Source organism: Rhinatrema bivittatum, chromosome 1 (assembly GCF_901001135.1).
Source record: "Rhinatrema bivittatum chromosome 1, aRhiBiv1.1, whole genome shotgun sequence".
NCBI classification, from domain to species: domain Eukaryota; kingdom Metazoa; phylum Chordata; class Amphibia; order Gymnophiona; family Rhinatrematidae; genus Rhinatrema; species Rhinatrema bivittatum.
The window spans coordinates 121,873,482-121,892,461 of record NC_042615.1 but is presented as its reverse complement, the minus strand read 5'-3'; positions in this window follow the sequence as shown (position 1 = coordinate 121,892,461).

Genomic DNA, 18,980 nt, shown 5'->3' with positions numbered 1-18,980 from the left:
AGCCACTTGAAAATGGATTCCCTTAAGAAACTGGGAAAAATGTGATTATTCCATAAAGGAGTCGGAGGGATGCATGAGAAGTGATTATTCCTTTCCTATAAATTACATGCCATGAGCTAAGGATGCCTGAAAGGAAAGGGTGTGATTGAGCAAGGCCAAGTTGGGATTTATATTCCCAAGGAATGTATGCTTTCAATCATATCTCTTTCTAATTCCACCCAATGCTTCCCCTCCAGAGAATTCCATCATGCTAGAATCATCTTTGAGTGAATGGCCTTCTGGTACATGTCAAAGTCAGGTAAATTTAACCATCCCTTGCTTATGAGTCCCATCAGAGTTCTCCTGTGGACATTCTCTCATTTTTTCTTCCAAAAGAAATGACATACAGCAGAATTGAGATTGCTAAAGAAGGAGCTAGAATTCTGATAGGAAGCATCTCAAATGCAAAAAGTAGCCTAGGAAAAAATTAATTTTAATATATGAAGTTCTACCCATCCAAGATAATTGAAATGGCAACCACTTAACTTATTTAAATTTTGATGCATGGCTTTTCAAAGGGGAGGCAAAATTCAAAGAATGTAGATTATATCGAGATAAGGATCCCCTGATGTTTCAAGTACCTGGAAGTCAGTTTTAAAGGGAAAGTGTTCTAGGTTTCATCCCTTGTTAATTTAGATAAATTCAAATCAAGTTTATCCATCTTACTTAAGTTAACCTTATAACCGAATATACTACTAAAAGCAGAAAGCTCTCTTGTGATTTCATGTAGTGAGATTAGGGGATCTTGCACAAAAAGGAGAATGTAGTCTGCAAATAAAGAAAAGTTGTTCTTGTTCATATGTGCCCCCCTAACCTCTTTATATCACAATTATTCTGTATCATATTTGCAAAAGGCTTGAACAAAAGAACAAAAGAGAGTGGAGAGATGAACTTCTCCACTCTCTTTTGAGGGGGACTACTACTTCTTTAAGTAGTAGTCCCCCTACTTAAAGAAGGCTGAAACCACTCTGTTAACTGAACTCTAACTACCACTCTGGGCTCGATATACAGGCTGGCAAACCATTTGAGAATATTAGTTCCAAAGTTTATTCTCTGTAGAGTAGCACATACAAAGGGCCATTCAACCCTGCAGAAGACCTTTTCTGCATCTAGAGAGAGAAAAATGAACATAAGAACATAAGAAATTGCCATACTGGGTCAGACCAAGAGTCCATCAAGCCCAGCATCCTGATTCCAACAGAGACCAATCCAGGCTATAGGTTCCTGGCAAGTACCCAATAACTAAGTATATCCCACTCTACTGATGCTAGTAATAGCAGTGGCTATTTTCAAAGTCAACTTGATTAATAGCAGGTAATGGACTTCTCCTCCAAGAACTTGCCAATCCTTTTTTAAACCCAGCTACACTAACTGCACTAACAACATCCCCTAGCAACAAATTCCAGAGTTTAATTGTGCGTTGAGTGAAAAATAATTTTCTCAGATTAGTTTTAAATGTGCTACTTGCTAACCTCAAGGAGTGCCCCCTAGTCCTTCTATTATCTGAAAGAGTAAATAACCAATTAACATGTACCTGTTCTAGACCTTTCATGATTTTAAAGACCTCTATCATATCCCCCCACAGCCGTCTCTTCTCTAAGCCAAACAGCCCTAACCTCTTTAGTCTTTCCTCATAGGGGAGCATGTATCCCCTTTATCATTTTGGTCACCCTTCTCTGTACTTTCTCCATCACAACTATATCTTTCTTGAGATGCGGCGACCAGAATTGTACACAGTATTCAAGGTGTGGTCTCGCCAAGGAGCGATACAGAGGCTTTATGACATCCACTGTTTTATTCACCATTCCCTTCCTAATAATTCCTTATATTCTGTTTGCTTTTTCGACTGCCACAGCACACTGAACAAATGATTTAAAAGTATTACCTATTATGATGCCTAGATCTCTTTCCTGGCTGGTAGCTCCTAATATGGAACCTAACATTGTGTAACTACAGCAAGGGTTATTTTTCTCTATATGCATCACCTAGCACTTATCCACATTAAGAAGATAAGAAATTGCCATGCTGGGTCAGACCAAGGGTCCATCAAGACCAGCATCCTGTTTCTAACAGAGGCCAAACCAAGCCACAAGAACCTGGCAATTACCCAAACACTAAGAAGATCCCATGCTACTGATGCAATTAATAGCAGTGGCTATTCCCTAAGTAAATTTGATTAATAGGAGTTAATGGACTTCTCTTCCAAGAACTTATCCAAATCTTTTTTGAACCCAGCTACACTAACTGCACTAACCACATCCTCTGGAAACAAATTTCAGAGCTTTATTGTGCATTGAGTGAAAAAAGATGTTTCTTCAATTAGTCTTAAATGTGCTACTTGCTAACTTCATGGAATGTCCCCTAGTGCTTCTATTTTTTTTTTTTTTATTGAGTTTACAGAAAATCCAAAGGTATACAAACATTTTACGTGTTTTAAACTTTGTACAGTATCAAGTAGTGTTACCCTATGGGCAACAAACCCTAGTGCTTCTATTATTCGAAAGTATAAATAACCGATTCACACCTACTCATTCTAGAACTCTCATGATCTTAAAGACCTCTATCATATCCCCCCTCAGCCGTCTCTTCTCCAAGATGAACAACCCTAACCTCTTCAGCCTTTCCTCAAGTGGGGAGCTTTTCCATCCCCTTTATCATTTTGGTTGCCCTTCTCTGTATCTTCTCCATCACAACTATATCTTTTTTGAGATATGAGATAAATTTCATCTGCCATTTAGATGCCCAATTTTCCAGTCTCAGAAGGTCCTCCTGCAATTTATCACAAAATGCTTGTGCTTTAATTACTCTGAATAATTTTGCATCATCTGCAAATTTGATTACCTCACTTTTTGTATTCCCTTCCAGATCATTTATAAATACATTGCAAAGCACAGGTCCTAGTACAGATCCCTGAGGCATTCCACTGTATACTCTTTTCCACTGAGAAAATTGTCCATATAATCCTACTTTCTGTTTCCTGTCTTATAACCACCTTGTAATCCTTGAAAGGACATCTGCACCTATCCCATGACTTTTTACTTTTCCTAGAAGCCTCTCTTGAGGAAGGTTGTCGAATGCCTTCTGAAAATAAAATACACTATATCTACCAGTTCACCTATATTTACATGTATATTAACTCTCTTCAAAAAGTGAAGCAGGTTTGTGAGGCAAAACTTGCCTTGGGTAAAGCCATGCTGACTTTGTTCCATTAAACCATGTCTTTCTATCTATTCTGTGATTTTGATCTTTAGAACACTTTCCACTATTTTTCCTGGCACTGAAGTCAGGCTAACTGGTCAGTAGTCTACTAGTTTCCCGGATTGCCCCTGGAGCCCTTTTTAAATATGGGGGATACATTAGCCACCCTCCAGTCTTCAGGTACAATGGATGATTTTAGTGATACATTACAAATTTTAACTAATAGGTCTGAAATTTCATTTTTTAGTTCCTTCAGAACTCTGGGGTGTATACAATACGGTACAAGTAATTTACTAATCTTCAGTTTGTCAATCAGGCCTACCACATCTTCTAGGTTCAATGAGATTTGGTTCTATTCATCTGAATCATTACCCATGAAAACCTTCTCCGGAACGGGTATCTCCCCTACATCCTCTTCAGTAAACACCGAAGGAAATAAATCATTTAATCTTACCATGATGATCTTATCTTCTCTAAGTGGCCCTTTAATCCCTCAATCATCTAACAGTCCAACTGACTGCCTTGCAGGATTTCAACTTCAGATATATTTGAAAAAGTTTTTACTGTGAGTTTTTGTCTCTACGGCCAACTTCTTTTCAAATTCTCTCTTAACCTGTCTTATCATTGTCTTACATTACCTTGCCAGTGCTTATGCTTTATCCAATTTTTTTTCTATTGAATCCTTTTTTCAATATTTGAATGAAGATGTTTTGGTTAAAATAGCCTCTTTCACCTCACCTTTTAACCATGTCAGTAATCGTTTTACTTTCCTTTAGGGGTGTGCATTCGTTTTGACCGCATATGTAAAACGCAACTTTTTTTTTTTTTTTTAACTGAAAAAAGTGATGAGGCGAAAACGATCGCGATTTCCAACTTATTCAACATAGCTATGTTGAATAAGTTGGAAATCGCGATCGTTGATCCTAAATAAAAATTTAAACCCCTCACCCTCCTTAATCCCCCCCCCCCAAGACTTACCAAAACTCCCTGGTGGTCCAGTGGGGAGTCAGGACGCCATTCCTGTATTCCTTTGCGAGGAGCACGTGACGTCGGCGTCACGTCGGAGTGACGCGGACGTCACGTGACTCACCGCGCGTCCGCTCCAGGACCCTCGTTGGACCCAACCGGAACTTTTGGCCAGCTTGGGGGGGTCAGGAGAGTCCCCCAAGACTTGCCAAAAGCCCCTGGTGGTCCAGCAGGGGTCCGGGAGCGATCTCCTGCACTCGGGCCATCAGCTGCCAGTAATCAAAATGGCGCCGATAGCCTTTGCCCTTACTATGTCACAGGGGCTACCGGTGCCATTGGTCAGCCCCTGTCACATGGTAGGAGCACAAGATGGCACCAGCCATCCAGTGCTCCTATCATGTGACAGGATCCGGCCAATGACACGGATACCCTGTCACATGGTAAGGGCAAAGGGCCATCGGCGCCATTTTGATTCGTGGCAGCCAACGGCCCGAGAGCCGGAGGATGGCCCGGAGTGGGAGATCATGGGAGATCACTCCCGGGACCCCCACTGGACCACCAGGTACCTGTAAAAAAGTTTTGGGGGGGTCAGGAGGGTGGGGGAAGCTAAGGGGTTACTTTTAAAGTGTTGGGGTGGGTTTAGGGGTTATTTTTGTGGGCAGTTTTTTCCCACCCTCCCCCAAAATGATAAGGGAACCCCCACGATCAATCTCGTGGGGTTTTCCTATCATTTTGGGGGAGCCCCCATTTTCTGACGATTTTGAAAATATCGACGGTATTTTCAATCGTCCGAAGCCCGATTCACATCCCTAGAAAACACTATGCACATGCATTCACAGCCACACATGCATGTATATAGACGCGCATGTACTCATTTTAAACTTATCCTCCCTGGGACTCATTTCTTGATTAAATTTCCATGCAAAAGTCTATCCATTGGGGCAATTTTCAGGTTGCTCATGAGTTTGCAGACCTATGGGTACTTTGAATCCACAGGTCTGCAATATAATTTACAAAGGGAAACTATCTATGGAGGCTTCCCATAAAAATATATTGCTCAATGCTTAACATAGAAACATAGAAGTGATGGTAGAAAAGGACCAATGATCCATTCAGTCTGCCCAGCAAGCCAACGGCAGTTTCTGTCATGTCGTACAAGTCACCCCCATACTTATCAGTTTCCCAGACTGTCAAAGTCAAGGCCCTTGTTGGTTTCTGCTGAGTCCAAGTCCCCGTTACCTCCTGCTGTTGAAACAGAGAACAATGTTGATGTTACATATAGAAACTTGGGGGTTTAAATATAAAATCCGCAAATGTACTTTGCCAGGACAGTCGTGGCTTGGTCCACCATGCCACACCTTTTTCAACACTGGGGTGGGGGTAGTTTTCAGACAGCATATCTCTACAGATGAATGAAAACCTTCTGGAAATTACTTCCTATAAGAACACTGTGCCGCCGAGCCTATTTTGCATAGGCTCAGCAGCACACGCAAGCCCTGGGAAGCGCATCAGTCCCGGGGCTTGCATGGAGGGGCGTGTCGGGGGCATGCCCGGAGTGACGCGACGTTTCGAGGGTGGGACCGCGGGCGTGGTTTCGGCCCGGGGGCATTCCGGGGGCATGGCCGCGGCCTCCGGACCAGCCCCCGGGACCGGAACTCAGAGCGGGGCAGCCGGCTGGCACGCGCAAAGTTACGCCTGCTTCCAGCAGGCTTAACTTTGCCGACAAAGGTGGGGGGGGTTTAGATAGGGCCGGGGGGGTGGGTTAGGTAGGCGAAGGGGGGTGAGGGTGAAGGAAAGTTCCCTCCGAGGCCGCTCCGATTTCGGAGCGGCCTCGGAGGGAATGGAGGCAGGCTGCGCGGCTCGGCGCGCGCAGGCTGCCAATTTTGGGCAGCCTTGTGCACGCCGACCCCGGATTTTAATCGATACGAGCGGCTACACGCGTATCTATTAAAATCCCGCATACTTTTGTTCACGCCTGGTGCCCTTGGTGTATCTTTTTAAATTCTTTTTAACTGCAAAATGTTTTGAACGCTAACCTGCTTGATCTAGCCTATTAATTACCCCCCTGATTAGTGCAGATGTTTGGTGTGTTTGAGGAGTTAGCTTGCCTAGATACATGTGGATTTGTTTGATTTTGGTTATTCTGTTGTTTATTTTTCTTTTTATTTTCCTTCATCACAACTTATGACTTGATCTTCCTAATTATTTATGGACTTGTTTTTACAAGGAACATTGGTTGATTTCCTTTGTGTTTTAATTTTTGAATGTCATTAGATAGTTGGAAATGTTTTCTTGCTATCTTTTTTCAGTACTCGTGATTTTCATTCAAAATGTTTATCTAGTCGATAATATTTTAAAAAGTTAAATAGACATAAAAAGGAAAACAGTGTGCCTACTTTTAGCTGAATTGTAAAAGAGTATTCCATTGGTTGTGTTTAGGATGGGTGAGTAAAACAGTGTGTTACTTTGTCCCAGGTTGACCACTTTCGGAAATATCAAAGTACATGAGTGCATTTATCAGGTATATTTTTTGCTGATAATTTTCTGAGGCAAACCATGTGGGTAGGTGCTCTTTAAAACTGGCTGCAATGTACATGGGCTATAAGTGTCCACATTTACATGGAGGCTATTCAATATTCAATAACACTACATGGAGGATGTAGTATGTATTGCTTTCATTTACTTGTGATATCTCCATTGAGCTTATTTAAGGGATTAGTCATGTCTCTGAGATGGCAAAAGTTGCTCATCTCTGATTGATGAACTTTTCCCTAAACAGCTGTTGTTTAGTCATGAAATGTTTAAGTTAAAGCTGTGAGATCTTAGAGCAACCCATCTGGTGACCAGTCTTCCTTTCAAAAGAAACAATTTTCTTGAAGTTTGTGAGCTTAATTAACTTCAATGGGAGAGAAACCCCAAACAATATAAAGTAGTTATTTGAAAGTGCTCTTCAGAGATTCATTAAATGAAAGCATCTTCAAACTATTTATTAAAAAATATTTGTGGTTGTGGCTCAATTCATTACTCAGTCCACTCTGTTTTCCAAGATTAAATAGACAAATCACAGAAATAACATTAACAATGTAATTGACTCCAAGGGCAGACTCAATAGGCCTTTCAGGGATAATTTTGGTAAAGGTCATTGAGCAATGGCATTCCTCTGTCTACACCTGATTTTATTGTCTGCAGTTTCTTTCTATATTATCCTGCACTTAAAGCACCATTACTACCTTCAAAAAATAATAATGTACTGGAATAAAAACAAAGACAACTATTGAGATTCCTTCTTCTTTCAGTTTTCCTATATTCCTGGAGAGAAATAAATATATAAAGATTTGCTGGCTTCTCCTACCATTTTAGATTTGTAGTAATCTTTTCATTTGCTATAATTAATAGTCATAAATGTATGTTTCTAGTCTAAGACTCAACACATCCTTTACTAATCTACATGTCCTTTTTCAAAGGACATGTCTAGGCAGTGTATAGGTAAGTGGACTAAACCATTTGTTAGAGCCCCTTATAGATGGTGCCACAGTAGAACATTTTAGCTTTTAATATTGGGACTCCTAGAGTTTTTGAGAACAGTTTAGAATAGGAGAATGAGTGAAGAAGCAGAAAAGGTATGATCATTTTCTCTCTCCCCTGAATAGACAAGCAGGAAGTACCCTAACAGTATACGATCTACGGTGTATGTTGGAGAAAAGCTACTGACCTAAAACAATGGGTTGGTCAGTTGTTTTCTCCTTGTTTTTACCTCACTCAAGGAAGGAAGATACTATGACCATTCATCTCCAGTTTTGGAGTCATAGTTCAGCGTTTTCAAATCTGTTTAAATATTAAAGATTTTCTATTTCTGGATGATAGCCATTATCTTTAGGGATACTTGGCCTTTGGAGGAAATAATTATGTTGAATACCCAAAAAATGTTGGTAAACTGGGAACTTTCCAGTTGCTCCCTGAGTTACTTACCCAGCATATCCCAGCATCACACTGGAGAGTGATGGAGGAGGGATTGCTCACTAGTAGCACAAAAAGGCATACGGAAATCAGAACAGATCAGATAATTTGAAAACAGGTATCAGGGGTATCCATAGAGTTGAAGAGCTCTCAGAGCCATTCAGTAGGAGCACCTGGAGTCAGTAAACAAAAGACAAAAAAACAAAACAAAACAAGGTGATCATAAAACAGAGTGATTGTGAGGTTGAAACATTAAACATGGATTCATCATTAATGTGTTGTACAGTATATCATATAATTTATGTTGAAAATGTTGGACCTTGTATAGTTATTTTTTGTTGGAACAACCCCCCTGTTTTGGAGAGTGACTTACTAGAGTCCAAATGTGTTTGCATGTTCAATTGCTAAGGGTCCTGAAGCTTTGCTTTCCTCCTTTTTGGAATAAACTCTGGGGCTGCAACAAGTCATGCCTGGTTTCAGTCAACCTCCAGCTAGCCTTCTCTCTGCTGCAAGCACATAGTAGGTTTGCTCCACTACTGTAACAGGCTGCAGAAAATCCAGCTTGGGCTCATTAATTACCATGAAACTATACACAGTTCTATTTTCAACTATAGTCAACTTGTCAGTCATATAAAATGACATTGATTTCGTAGTCAGTGCTATAAGTATATCAAAGATATATCACACAGAGATTTTTGAAAAACTTGTACTAAAGTCATACTGATACAAGTTTAATGGTGGTGAGAGCTTTGAAAATAGGAAAAAAAGATATGAATGAAAGGTTTCTTCTTAGAAACCTAACAAAAATTTATGTAATTAATAGAAACCTGGTAAATAAGCTGGAGAGTATGGGAATAGGACAAAATGTTGCAAATTGGATATGGATAAGAATTGATTGAGTGCCAGATTGCAGAGAATGGTGAGAAATGGAGTTCACTCTAGTGAAGTTAGTGACCTGTGGATTAAACCTAGGCTTAGTGCTAAGACTGGCTCTTTTCAATATCTGTATTAGTGATATTACAGAGGGACAGGAGGGAAAATATGCTTATTTTCAGGTAATACTAACATCTGTAGTAGAGTAGACACACTGGAAGGAGTGAAAAAAAGGGGCTAGGCAAAAACTGGAAGAATAGTCACATGTTTAGAAAATGTGCTTCAGTGAATCATAGGGTAGAATTAGGCATTTGGGATGCAAATATCTACTAGCTACATTACATTAGGGTGGGCACCAACTGGAAACTGTTGAACAAAATATTGTCTGGGACTAATTAACTCAGATGACCTGAAGATAGCTAGTCAATGTAATAAAGCAACAGGGAAAGCTAACAAATGGCCTCATTCAGTAGACTGAATTAAGCCTTTAAAATGCATGAAAAAAGTGTTTTTCACGCAATAAATGGTCTAATGCAAGGATATTGCTAGATATTTCAAACACCTTGCTTTATTGTAGGCCTGGCACGGATCATATTTAAATGAGCTCATTACAATAAAAGCACATGATAATGAGCTCATTACTACCCTAAAATATATAAACCAAATAACGCAGTTTGCCAACACTTTCGCAAACTGCATTACTGACTTCAAATTAAGAACTCCAGAGTTGTTAATTTCCCATGGATGCCTCAGGACATTAATGTGTGTCCTGGGGCACCCCTGGCCTAGTTTTAAAGGGGCTGCTCAACCCCGAGATGACTCCCAAGTGAAGTTAGACCCTGGGGTTCTACTTGGACACCCCCCCCCCCCCCGCTCCATCCTCATCCCTGACCACCCTTAGAGGCAGTGCATTGCTTAAAAAAAAATAAACTTGCAATGTATCTATGGCAATAGCTCGCCCCCTACACCCAACTCTGCTTCATGGAAATCATTCAGAGAAGAGCTACTAAAATGATACTGTTAAGCAACACATACTCTACAAAGAAAGGACTGAGACATTCAAAATGTGCTTGCAGGAGAAAATAGGGGAAAAGGAAATATTATAGAAGCATTTAAATATTTGACAGGTTTCAATAAATTATAAAATGGTGATATTTTCAATAGAAAAGGAATCTTAAAGACAAGAGATCATGATATCAAGTTAGAAGAAGGTCCTAAGCAATTCCGTATTAACTGTACACATTGGGAGTCATTTTCAAAGGCTTATCACGTGCGATAAGCTTCTATCGCACTACCATGGTGGTGCGAAGGCTGCCGGCTTTTGCAGGCCCGCCCCCCCCACCCCCATTTTCGCTCCCGGACCCCTCCTTGGACACAAACGGAACTTTTGGCCAGCTTGGGGGGGACTCCTGACCTCCCCAAGCTGGCCAAAAGTTATGTTTGTGTCCAAGGAGGGGTCCGGGAGCGAACCGCGATGGACCACGTGACGGCCGCGTCACTCCGACGTGACGCGGACGTCACGTGCTCCTCGCAAAGGAATAGAATAATGGCTTTCTGACTCCCCGCTGGACCACCAGGGAGTTTTGGTAAGTCTTGGGGGGGATTAAGGAGGGTGAGGGGTTTAAATTTTTATTTAGGATCAACAATCGCGATTTCCAACGTATTCAACATAGCTATGTTGAATACGTTGAATTACTACTACCACTACAACCAATTATTTCTCTAATGCTAATAGACGTAGCTGTAGGGATGTACATTAATTTTAAATGAATAGCACATCCAAACTGAAAAAGGTCTTAGGGACATCAACACTATTTTTAAAGCACTGAGATGTAGATCAGGTACAAGTGAGCTTCACTCTTCCATTGTCATCTGGCTGATACTACAGAAGGGAGTAAGGAAAGGCTGGGGAGGTGCCTGGCCATGGCAAAATTTTTGAGAATGAGATGGGGCTCTAGGTGTCTGATGCTTAAGCAGAGTAGCAAGTAGGGATGTGCAGAGGGACGCCATATGTTGCATTTGTGATTCGGATTCGTCGGGGAGCAGATACGTTGCATTTGGCCGTATGGCACCCCGATGCGTTAATACGGCAATTTCTATTCATGTCCCAGCTAAAATTAAAATTACCTACAACCCCCCACCCTCCTGACCCCACCCCCCCAAGACTTCCCAAAACTACCTGGTGGTCCAGTGGGGAGTCTGGGAGCCATCCCCTGCACTCTTACACCCTCGGTGCCGGTTTCATCATGGCGCCGATAGCCTTTGTCACAGGGGCTACCGGTGCCATTGGTCAGCCCCTGTCACATGGTCATTGGCGCCATCTTGTGCTCCTACCATGTGACAGGGGCTGACCAATGGCACCGATAGCCCCTGTGACATAGTATGGGCAAAGGCTATCGACACCATTTTGAGTACTGGCATCGGATGGCCGGAGTGCAGGAGGTCGCTCTGGGACCCCGTTGGATCCCCAGGGACTTTTGGCCGAATGGCACCGATCGCCTTTGCCCTCACAATGTCACAGGGGCCGATCGTAGGTACCTGTGACATAGTGAGGGCAAAGGCAATTGGCGCCATTTTGAGTACTGGCATCGGATGGCCAGTGTGCAGGAGGTCACTCCCGGACCCCTGCTGGACTTTTGGCAAGTCTTGTGGGGGTCAGGAGGCCCCCCCAGCTGGACAAAAGTCCCTGAGGGTCCAACAGGGGTCCCGGGGTGACCTCCTGCACTCCGGCCGTCCGATGCCAGTACTCAAAATGGCGCCGATAGCCTTTGCCCATATTATGTCACAGGGGCTACCGGTGCCATTGGTCAGCCCCTGTCACATGGTAGGAGCACAAGATGGCGCCAATGGCCATGTGACATGGGATGATCAATGGCACCGGTAGCCACTGTGTCAAAGGCTATTGGCGCCATGATGAAGCCGGCATCAAGGGTGTGAGTGCAGGGGGTGGCTCCCGGACCCACCGCTGGACCACCAGGGAGTTTTGGTAAGTCTTGGGGGGTTCATGAGGGTGGGGGGTTTGTTTAAATTTTTATTTAGGTGGCCGTACAATTCGGCGAAGATTCGTGTATTCGTGGGGAATCGCGATATGTTTCGCTTCCCCTTGAATACTACGAATAGTGCAATATACGTTGCGGATTGCCAATACGGCGAAAACGAATGCACACCCCTAGTAGCAAGAGTGGGGGGGGGGGGGGGATTCAACTTAGGGAAGAGTCCTGAGAGTTCAATGAAGATGTGTCTAGGGTCATGGCCTTGAAGCAAGAAACATTGAGCCATTGCAGCAACAGATGATGGGCCTAGAGCCTGGGACAGGAAGATACCTGGCAGGTTAACATATCTAAAACAAGAGGGGAGAATGGGAGGTTTCCTGTGCGGTGGTCTTCCCAGTCAGCCTGCCCATGGGATAGCATGAATTATCAAGAATGATAGCAATGATAGGGCTTTGAATGACTGGCAGAATATGTTCACAGAGAGACTGATGTGTCCTCCCAAGTGCTTAGGCTTTGTTAGTCAGGCTTGAGCACTCAAAATAGATTCCCTTGACAGGTATCTAATAAATTGCTATAGACCTTAATATCCAAAGACATGTTCAATGATTGTTTTTTGTGTTACATGTATTATAATGGAGGATGGCTAGCTAGGGGTCACAGTTGTCCCAGTTAAAAGGAATGAAAGCAGCATTAGAACGTTAGTTAGCATCAGAATAGCACCCTAATTTATGTTTGACTTCTAGGTCAAGTATTTAGAAACTCTTGAGTTAAATCAATATGTTTCTATAAACAAATTATTTACTTAAAACAAGGGAAAACCATTCACTTTTAAGAACATGCAACCAAGTTCACTCGTAAATGATATACAATCAGAGTAATTCCAAGTTATGACAGTCATGACAAATTTCAAACTAGTTGAACAAGTTTTAGGAACTTTAAATAGAGAGGATTATAAAAGAAAATTGCTATCATAGAGACTTCAGCTAAAGATTTTCTTGCATAAACCATTTATGAATCATTGGTTGGTAAAAAGCTGAACAGAACTATTTAATACACAGAGGTAATGATTCAATATTCATAGCTCTTGTTAATGGCATTTTATATACATTAAGTACCATAAGTAGTTCAGAAGAATACATCAAAGGCACACATTTGTAAGTTTTCACCGCTCTTAAATATCTTTTCTAATGTGATGAAATGTCATTTCTAAATATAAAAGTTTTGTGTATAAAATCAACAATGATATATTTCCATTCAAAAGGATTAGCTTTAAGTGAAAATAGGTGGAATCAATTGTTTTAATGGAATACCTCATCATGACTGTAAAATGGTATTTTAAACTGAATATAGCATGAAGTATTTAAGAGAATTTTCAGATATTTGAATCTTACATGGACTGCCATATAAAGATTCTCAATACTGAACTACATAGCTTTGAGATTACAAACATCTGCTGGAAAGTTAAGGTAACAGACCTTTTTAAACTCAGTAAGACACTATCAGAGCAATTTGCTTTTGGCATGATTCTACATAGGTGATCTATAAATAAACTGAACACCCTTGGAATGGGCCCTAAAATGAGTGACAGAGTTAGAAACTGGTTGAGTGGGAGGCAACAAAGGGCAGTGGTAAATGGAGTTCATTTCAAAGAGAGGGGAGTTACTAGATGTATGCCACAGGGATTGGTCCTTGGACTATATTTTTCAAAACCTTTGAAAGCAATATTGCAGAAGGACCATTGGGAAGGGTTTGTCTGCAGTAGGGTAAACACCTTCTAAAGTGTGCAAGCCTTAAGAAGAGATCTTGCAAAAGTTGAGGAATGGTCTAGAATCTTGCAGCTAAGAGATGCAGAGTAATGCATTTGGGTCACAAAAACCAGGGAAGAAAATTTTAAAATATGCTCAAGCGTGACCATATATGCAGCTATATAGATGCACATAAGCAATCACACATATCTTATATTTTCAAAACAGTATAGCATTTACACACTTTGGAGTGCGGTCTCCAGAATTGTACACAGAATTCCATATGACTTCTCACCAGAGACTAAATACAGAGGGAATATCACCTCTCCTTTTCTGCTGACCATCCCTTTCCCTATGCAGTAAAGCAGTTTTCTGTCTCAAAATTTCCATAGGGTAGACTGTGTGTGTTGATTGTTTTCTTCAGTTATGTTGGACAAAGGTGACCTTTTTTCTTTCCCCCAAGACTGTTGTGTTTCCTTTGGCTTGTCAATGATAACATCAAATTTATAGATTGTTGAAGAAATGCATTGTTTCTGTTGGTTTAAAGAAATGAATGATGGAATTTCGTAAGAAGGAGACATATATATCATGCCTTCCAATTACTCGGCATGGATTATACAGCCTTGATATCCTCATTTCAGAACTTGTGCTGCTGATGGGGATTGCCTTCATGCGTTTGTGTCACAGTCTCGGTAGGGCATTCTGTTTTGGCTCAAGTTCACTTCAGCTCCTTAAGTGTAGTGTTTTGGTTCAAGTTCACTCAAGTTCACTTCAGCTCCTTAAGTGTAGTGTGCTATTCATGTGTAAGAGAAATGGATCCTTGTGCTGTGGTGTAGTTGGCCCATTTTTGGGCGCCGGCCATCCAGTGCTCCCTCCATGTGACAGGGGCCGGCCAATGGCACAGATACCCTGTCACATGGTAAGGGCAAAGGGCCATCGGCGCCATTTTCATTAGTGGCAGCCGACGGCCCGGGAGTAGGAGATTGCTCCCGGGACCCCCACTGGACCACCAGGTACCTGTAAAACATTTTTTGGGGGGTTGGGAGGGTGGGGGAAGCTAAGGGATTCGTTTTAAAGGGTCGGGGTGGGTTTAGGGTTTATTTTTGTGTGCCGTTTTTCCCGCCCTCCCCCAAAACAATAAGAGAACTGCCACGAACAATTTCGTGGGGTTTTCCTATCTTTTTGGGGGAGCCCCCGATTTCTGACGATTTTGAAAATATCGTACAATATTTTCAATCGTCTGAAGCCCGATTCACATCCCTAGTTGGCACAGCCTAGTGAATGAAACCCCTAGGCCCTCACCAACAGCCGGCAGAGCTTAGGCAATGATCCCACAGTAAAAGGAATGGGAGAGTGTCCGGAGCCAAGCTGAGGTCTGGGCAGGGAGCAATCAGAGAGCCACCAGGTACAGGCCAAGGGTCAGGGAGGGCAGCAGGCAAAATAATAATCCTGGTCCAAGTAGAGGTAAATCTGAGCAGTCAATCTGAGGTTAGGCTAGAAGCAAGGCAGGTGTGACTGGATGAGGCAGGATAGTCTGGTGAAGAAGGCTGGATGAGGCAAAGATGAAGGAATACACAGAAATATACACTGTTAGGAAGGAGATTCATTGCTGAGGTAAGTTAAGTACCAGCTGCATGGCATCATAAGGGAGTACCGGCACTGGGCTTTCCCATCACAGAGCCCTTATTTATTTATTTATTTATTTATTTATTTAAAACTTTTTTATACCGGCATTAGTGGGTACATCATACCGGTTCACAATCGAACCAAAGGTGGAAAATACATAAAACAGGGGCTGAGGGGGTGGGACAGTAGAAAAGAGGAGGCAGAAAGAGAGCACACAGAGTAACAAAATAATATATAAATAACAGGATAAATATCAGAAACTATCAATATAAATAACAGGAGAACAATATAAAAAACTATACACATGGGATCAGGTCACATGACGGCGCAGCTTCGGATTAATGTGATAGGGAACTAATCTGGATAAGCCTGCTTAATGTCTTTTTGAAGTTGGTGGTGCAAGGTTCGAGTCAGAGATTTTTAGGTAATGCATTCCATCGTGTGGGACCAGCAATGGAGATGCCATGATCCCTCGTAAAGGAGAGGTGTGCCTTTTTAAGGGAGGGCACATAGAGGGTTCCTTTGTTGTTTGTTCTGGTGGGGCGGTTGGAGCATGTAAGGCAGAAAGGATCATTGAGCCAGTTAGAATTGTAACTGTATATGGATTTATGGATGATGGTAAGGATTTTATATAGAATATGTGAAGGGATGGGGAGCCAATGGAGGTCTTTAAGGACAGGAGTGATGTGGGCTGATTTCCGGGCATTTGTAATAGTCCTTGCTACCACATTCTGGAGCATTTGAAGTGGTTTTATGGTGGAGTATGGGAGTCCTAGGAGGAGGGAGTTACAGTAATCCATTTTAGAAGATAGGGTGGCTTGGATGACAGTGCGGAAGTCGTGGGCATGGAGTGTGGCAAAGTGGAGAAAGGAGTACTTGTGGTGTCCATGCTGCAAGGAGAAGTCTGTGCCATCTCTGTCTGGTATTGGCATTGGGGGTACGTGCAGCTGGCCGTGGGTCTACCTCATGGTTGGCCAAACGTAACACCATGTACATGCTGGTGCACTGGTGACCCTCTATGGGTCAAGAAATTCAGGGATATCATATTTCTCCTGTCCTGGTTATTACTGCATATAGCACATCCTGCATAAAAATCCCTGCAGGTTTCGGGATAGAGGCCTTGACAGGCATATGACAATAAACACGCATGTGTCAATAAAACAGCATATACTACTAGACCTGAATGGAGGTTGTTGGGACAGCAGGATGTAGTATGTTTACAGCAATATCTGGGCTTACCAAGTTGTTGAATATGAACATTGATGGTCTTTACAGGTACAGGTAGTATTAGGGATTGGGATACGGCCACAGCTGGCTTGATGGAGAGCTCATGGCGAGGAAGGTATTGCTACCATTGGCTAGTGGCGGCGTTGACTACATCCTTAGGATGCATGGCAAGTACTATATTGAAAGCCATTCAGGCAGAGTATACTGAGCGGGTATATCTGTCACCATGTGTCATGAGTTGAGGAGAGTGTAGACGAGTTGCCTGGCAAGTATTTGACTGATTGCTGGGATTGGCATGCTCACCATCCCAGAAGACTATACTGCAGCTTGAATAATAGAGTTCTACTCTTTCTATGGACCTGGGCAACACTGCACAGCAGAAATGTTTCACCAGTAAGCAAGGATAGAATTATAGAATCATCGACAGGGCAAGGTTTCAACAGCTCTATGTCTCAATGGCAGAATTTTACATTCAAGATCATCAAAGGGGCAAGGCTTCAACGGCCCGGCATCCCTAATGGAAGAATATTGCATTTATCATGATACATACTAAGCATGTATGAACTGCAACTCAAGTAAGGGCATGGTCACCCTAGGGATTACAGAATATAACTAATGGTTGTATTTGTATTGTAACTGGTTAAATAATATGTTTAATGTTTGAATTGGTTATATAACTTTGACCAATGCTGCAACCATATCTATCCAATAAAGATCTTCATTTTCAAATAATGTCATGTAGAGAGCGTCATTCATGGTTTAAGTGACTATAATTGGGAAAGTGAAATAAAGCATGGGGACAAGGAGGGGAGAAGATTTGAGCTGGAAAGAGGAGGTAAGTATGCATCAGACGTATTTGAGGAGTTGACCCCTAATTCCAGGTAAAAAGAAGAGGCCACGACTATGGTAGTGATCTACCTCCTAGACTGGGGTGGGGACAGAGGCTAGTGGGAATGCCAATGGGCTCAATATAAGCCTGGATTGGCCTACCCACTAGCCTCTTCTTTCAAAATTTTTTCCGCACATCCCACCCATATGACGTCAGATTGCATATTGTGATGCTGAGTGAAGGGTGGCAGAGTGGCAGATGCCGGAGAATTGTGGCATAGGAGGTGGGGTTGACCACACCCTAAGGGCTTACTGCAAGTGCTATGTTGAAAGCCAGTCAGGCAGAGCATACTAAGCGGGTATAGCTGTGACTATATTTCATGGGTGGAGGAGAGTCTAGGTGACTTGCCTGTCAAGAATTTGGCTTTGATGGCTGGGATTGGCCTGCTCACCACCCCAAAAGGCTATACTGTGCCTTAAATAAGTGAGCCCTGCTCTTGCTATGGACCAGGGTGTCATTGTACCACAGAATATCTTCTACCAGTAAGCAAAGACAGAATTACAGGATCATCGGAGGGTGAGGTTTTGAAAGCTCTTTGTCTCCAATGGTAGAATATTACATTCAGGATCAGTGGAGGGGGTGAGGCTTCAATGGTCCAGTGTCCCCAACAGCGGCATATTGCATTTATCATGATATGTATTAAGCATTCAAGATATACAACTCAAGGGAAGGAATGGTCACCCTAGGGATTACAGAATATGATTGATTTTTTAAGTTGCTATGTAATTGTTTAGAGCATTTGTTTAATGTCTGAATTGGTTATATAATTTTGATCTATGCTTGGCCATGTCCATCCAATAAAGTTCTTCAATATCAAATAATGTCATGCAGAAAGCTTCATTCATGGTTTAAGTAACTATAATTGAGAAGAGAGTTAGAGGGTGAGGGGAAGGAGTGGGAAGATATTAAAATTGGAAAGAGGAGATGACTATGTACCTGACAAGCTTGAACAAACTCTCATGTCCTTTCTTTCCATCTCAAAAAAATAGGATAAGAAATACAAATCTAGAAATACATTTTGAAAGGCAGGTTCACACCAAAATTGGGAGGTGAGCGAATGTCGAACATGTGTGCAGCCACCTGATTTTAAAAGATATCTACATGTGAGCATATCCTTCGATGTGTGAATATTTCACTCTGATTCCAAAAGGGGCATGGTGTAGGTCTTGTTTGGGTGGGGCATGGATATTCTGGGATGGGGCCAAGAGATGTGCATGCAAATAATTATGTGCCTGAGCATGTGCCCAGGTCCAGTGCTGCCTAAATGTATTGATGCTATGGAGGAGGTGTAACAAATAAAAGCATTTCTGAGGGGTTTAAAGATCTAGGGTAACTGGGAGGAGTGCGCGCTATTAAACCAAAGAGGCTTGTAGGACCTAGCTCTACACTGGGTGAACTGGTGGATGAATTGGTGCAACTGATCATGGTATGGATGCATGCTGGTTATAAAATTCCCTCACTTATGTT